This window comes from Drosophila suzukii, chromosome 3, assembly GCF_043229965.1.
Source record: "Drosophila suzukii chromosome 3, CBGP_Dsuzu_IsoJpt1.0, whole genome shotgun sequence".
NCBI classification, from domain to species: domain Eukaryota; kingdom Metazoa; phylum Arthropoda; class Insecta; order Diptera; family Drosophilidae; genus Drosophila; species Drosophila suzukii.
The window spans coordinates 82,117,655-82,123,654 of NC_092082.1; positions in this window are offsets into that span (position 1 = coordinate 82,117,655).

Sequence of the window (6,000 nt, forward strand, 5' to 3'; positions counted from 1 at the left end):
GCAGTTGTCGTTGTCATATTGGGGCATTGCTTTGTGCTGCTGCCCTTTTGTGCTTTTGCCTTTGAGGCACTCAAAGAAATTTGAGCTCTATAAAATATTAAAGGAAATTTAAAAACAATCGAGGATGTCACTGATAATCACAAGGATTTTTAAATATGTCTAAAAGTAGGCAATAAAAAATTTTGTTTTCCTAACATCAAAACACTGCATACTTTTAGACACCTTTATAATAGGTTCTAAGCACCCAGGAAACTGTAAAACTTTCCCAAATGGTTTCAGAATGACTTGTGTAAACTCAAACTGCATTTGTGAACTACTAGTGTAACATTTTTACAGATGTCTTAAAGTATGCAATAATAAATTTTGAAATATACAGTAAGATACTTTTATAAGTTACTTAAGAATCCTGGTGAATTGGATTGTGTAAGTTCCAAGTTTATTTCAAAACTCTTAGTGTAAGGTATTAAAGTAATCTTACTAATCATTTGTAGTGTTCCAAACACTTTGTCTGGTTTTACCCAGCACATTATTCCAAGTGTATTATCAAATTTTGTTCTGCAAACGAAATGATAGCCCATCGATCACCACTTAGGATCGGATTTCTTTCGGTGTGCATTGGCTGCCCCTGCTGCAGTTCGTTATAGCATACGCAACTCATAAATAACGCGAGGGGTCGCGAAAGGGCGTCGTTGGGTATTTTTTCGGAGGGGGTTCCTGGAAAGGGGTGAAATGGGGTCCACCCCAAGGCAAGCCAAGCCACGTACTTGCACTTTTGCCACTTTTCTACTTACTTGCCGGAGTATGGCAGAGTGTGTGTGTGTGTGCGATGCGAGTGTGTGTGGCACTTCAACTCTAATATAAAGTTTGCACTCGAAATGTGCTGCCAGCACTTTTTGGTATTACGCAAAGTTTTCGCAACCTCCCGCGGGGCAACTGCGTGAGAGGTGGGCCAATGGGATGTTACCAGGATACGGAAAAGGGGAATACGGATACGGGATAGGGGCTACGGAATGGGGGATACGGGATACGGGACACGGCATCCCAGCTAGCTGATTCCTTCGGAGAGCGAGAAAAAATTAAATTGCTCGCAATTTGCACAGTTCAATGCGCTTTAGCTAAGAGAATTCTCGCACAGATTTTCATAACTTAGAGATGTGCAGTCAATGTCTTTGAAATTCCATGGAAAGTTGTGGCAGGCGACGCTTGTCATGTGAGTGGGTGGTTTGCTTGGGTGTCACATGGGTGATGGGTGGTGGGTGGTGGTTGAACACCTGTACTTCATACACCTGTGCAGAGTTGTAAACTAACGCAATGACAAACGCAATCACAATAAGAAATTTCACAGTTAGTTAAGTTTGTCTTGTTGGGGTTTTGTTTCGTTCTGCCCTGTTCTGGTGGGATTTTCACCTGTAAATTTATGCTTTTACATACATTTTCATATATACATTTCGTTGTGTGGCACGCCCACACGCCTTTGTTCCCCCCACAAATATGCATAAATATACCCCACAATTTCCCCACTGCTCTTTGCAATTACAAGACATTTTCGGGTCTCTTCAAATGCTAAGAAATTATCATTAAGACGAGCAGGAACCTCCCATTTTCTGTGCCATCGCAAAAAGGGCAATAAATTTGCGACTGATGAGAAAGTTAATAAAAAAAAGTTCAATAAAATCGAAAAGGGTGCTGATTCTGATGCCATGGGAACTGGTAAGGGACAAACGACCCTCATCATAGTTCATTAAATGCGCAAAGGAATAAAAAAAACGAAATTCTCCAAAAAATATTCCATAAAATCCGGCCTATAACCGCCCACCCAGGGACCCACCCCTCACACGCCCATAAAAGCATTTATTTTGTGTGCTGTCTGTATTGCATTAAAGCAAAAGCAAACGCCGAAGCAGAAGCAAAGCAAAAGCAAAAGCAAGAGTGAAAAGCGGCCCGGCAAGCATAAATAAATTTTGTTTTATGCATCAATAATGATGAAGTTATTACGACTCTATTAGATGGCAGCCGAACTTCCAGAACCCACATCCTTTTCCCCTCTCCCAAAAAGGCTGCATTAAAAAAGTTTACAAAAAGTGGGGTGTACAGGGTTCGGGACACACTCACCTCTGGAAACCCCGGGATATATATATACCTATACATACTTGTGTATTAACCACAACCTCGGCGCCCGTTCAGCGCCCTTTGTCCAACCCACTTAAGCGACGCCGAAACTTTTTTATTAAACCGTGCAGTCCGGCTAATAGATGAGGGCCGTGGGCCGGGATGAGTTGCCGGATTCGGATACGGATACCAGGATGCCCCCAAGAAGGGTCTCTTCTCCCACATCCACATCCACAAGGGCCGCTCGGCTGCGCTTAATAAAATTTATGATTTCGACGCACGGCTTTGACAGTTCAAATTAAAATGGGTGCGGCCCTCGAGGGCCGGAGAAGCCACCAACCAGACCAACCAGAATCCAGGTGGGGACATGGACATCGATCTCCGGCGAAGGATGGGCGCCACCGGAGGCAACTTGATGGCCAAGAAAGTGGAAAGCCAAAAGTTAAATACAAAGTTGGGCGCACAAATTGATAATGCTGGGCTCTCCGGCTCCAACTCAATCTCCATCCTCACAACTCATCCCTGACCGTTCGGCGAGATATATATATATACTATGTATAATGCAAAAAACTGACATGGCAGCCGCACAATATGAAAGATTATGGCATGCAGCGCAAGTAGCGCGGAACGGAGAAGTGGATGTGGATTAGGGGGGGAGATTGCGGATTGGGGGTTCGGTTCCGCATCCGGATCCGCATCCGGAAACGGCCAAGACGAGGACGACTTGAGGCGGAAGCACGGCTGCCATCAAATCATTTTGCGAGCGGAAAATGGCGCTTGACAACGTACTCAAGCCCCCGACGAGTCATTGTTGTTTGCCATCGGGGCATGGCCAGCATTCGCGGCGCTCTATAAAAAATTGCAAACATTTCCACGCAAATCAGGAAAAACTCCACTCAAATAGTGGCGACTTTCGAATTACCTTGAATTGAAAATGTCAGAATAGAGCTGTAGGTTTTCTATGCAGTTTGGTAGTACTTTAGCTGTGACATAACATCAAAATTTTTAAGGTAATGGTTTTTAATAGGGCTAAACTTCATAGGTATTACAAATATTTAAGTATTTTTAATTTGTCCATTAAACGTTAAGTTATTTAGATCACATCTTCTTGTAATCTATCTATCTATCTATCTATCTATCTATCTATCTATCTATCTATCTATCTATCTATCTATCTATCTATCTATCTATCTATTTATCTATCTATCTATCTATCTATCTATCTATCTCTCTATCTATCTATCTATCTATCTATCTATCTTTATATCTATCTATCTATCTATCTATCTATCTATCTATCTATCTATCTATCTATCTATCTATATATATATCTATCTATCTATCTATCTATCTTTCTATCTATATATCTATCTACTTATCAATTGATCAACTAACCTAAAGCACTTCCAGTTAATTGAATAAATAATTGAAATAGTATTCCTAACCCTTAGAGATCCGTGAATATTTTTTCTAAATCCTTTAAGCTTAAGCTTTCGAAAATAAATAGTATCTAAGACGAGTTTTATTGTCAAGCCTAGGCAGGGTCTCAAAAATACGCGACGAAATTTTAAAAATTCTTCCTCCGAAATGAGATAATTTTCCAGGCTGCTGGGAGCCGGCAAATAGTGAACATCAAGCTGGAGACGAGAGCCGTGGAAAACTCTGAAAATTGTTTGGCCGAGCTGCTGGCCGGGAAGAAGAACATAATCAGCAGGGGACATGGACATCGACATGACTGCCTGTCCGGGCGGAACTCGCCATTCGTCGCTCGCCTTTCGCCATTCGCCACTGACCAACGGGCCACGTTTCGTTGCGCTTAGTTATTTTATAAAAATTTCTGGTCTTCATTCTTTTTGCCCCGTTTCCTCCTGCTGGCCCCTCCATTCAGCACGTTCCTCTGTTTGACTTTCATAAACTTTTAACGACTTTTGCCTTTGCCGCCAAGGCTTACATGTGGCAGCAGCGAGCTGAGAGACGGGCGGCGTTGAGAAAAATTGTTGGGAAACTTTCCACTTATACCTATTTGTTTGTAAGTAATTTTGCCACTCCTCCAGACGAAGTCAGGGCCATCAGGGCCAGGCCAAACATCATCTTTGCCCAGAAGCCGAACACGCTTCATTTGCCGCCTTGCTGCCGCTCGATTGATCGAGTTGAGCAGCTGCCTTCTGTCCCATGCATCCTGAGTCCTTCAACCTGTATCCTTCATCCTGCAGCCTGTCCGGTGCTAAATGCCGGGCTAATCTGCAGCTGTGACTCCAATCGAATCGGATGCAACTCAAGCACGCCGACAATTCCTGCCGAATATCCAAATTAAATCCGACACAGATATGGAATGGCCAATACAAGGGGAAAGCCTCTGCGGTTGCCTGTTCATCATAAATTTATTTGCTTTTCCCCTTTCATGCAGCTGCCTTTCCAAGCCCCAGTTATCGGTTTGTTTTGGTCTGGTTTCTGTGGCAGTTCTATCCTTTCGTGGTATATTAATTAATATATTATAGACTTAAAGTTGAAGAACTTAGTTTGGCTATATTTAAGTATTTTTAGTGTAATAATGTCCTTACAAATAGCTAATGTGTGTTTTTTTATACAATTTAAAAGTGACATATTGTGTTTTATGAACATAATATAAATTGTCAGCCCCCAAAAGTCAAAGTTCATCAAACATTCTTAAATTTTAAATTTTAATTTTCGTTTTACTTGAACTTGTAGACAAAATGACTTTATTTTTTTTAATTTCGGTGGACTGGCAGGGGTATACTTCTATCTATCTATACTGAAGTCCAATTGTACTTAAAAACCCATTTTCTAAAAAACGATTACCAGTGCTACTTTACAAATTATTAACAAGCAATTATAATTAATTTGATTTTAATCGAAATTACAGTTTAATCATTCAAGAAGTTCTCAAAAACGGGTGTTTAAAAGAGAATGTCAAATTTATTTATTTATTTATTTATTCTCAGGCTAAAAGGCAATTGAAATTGCCTATAGCCTATGCTTTTCATTGTAGCTATAGCTACTGTGGCCTTAAGCTACGTTTGATATATTACAATTTACATTTTTACATTTAGACTATGTCTAGGTTTTAAATTGCATGGTATAATTTAATTGCCTTTAGAAAATTCATGGAAGCTTTGATATTTAGGGTGTTGGGGGTAAGGAGTTCAGATGGATTTGAGGGTAGGAACTTGTTTCTTTCCGATAGAAAGAGAGGACATTCTAGAAGAATGTGTTTGATTGTGATCGATGTGTTGCAGCGCTCACATTGCGGTGCTGCTTGTTTGTTTATTATGTGTTCGTGCGTGAGCTTGGAGTGTCCCAGCCTTAGTCTTGAAAACTTAATCAAGTCTTGGCGATTAATATCGTTTGCTTTAATGTTGTAATTTTTTAGAGATAGTTTGTTGGGGTTTATAAGTTTATAGTGGTCTGAAGTGTTTTCCCATAGAGATGCGAATTGTTTTTTGAATTTCTGTTTGATAAATAGTTGTGTGTCCTTGTAGTTGTAATTGTTTTCGTAGAGGTGTGGAAATAAGTGAGCTTCCTTGGCAGCTGCGTCAGCTGTGTCGTTTCCAGTTATGTTTGTGTGTCCTGGGATCCACAATAACTTTATGTACGACTGATGGCTGTTGAGAATATCTCTGATTCGAGCGGTGTAGAAGGATTGGTTGCTTATGTTGGCTATTGATTGCAGTGACGATAGTGAGTCCGAGCAAATGACGAATCTCTTCTTTTGTGATACAGCGTAATCACACGCTGCATAAATAGCTGCCACTTCTGCGGTGAAGATAGAGCTGTGTGGTGGTAGGAGTGCTGTTTTAATGATGCGTGTGTCCGTAGTGATGCTATAAGATACTCCGTGCCCAGATTTGGATCCATCTGTGTATATGAATG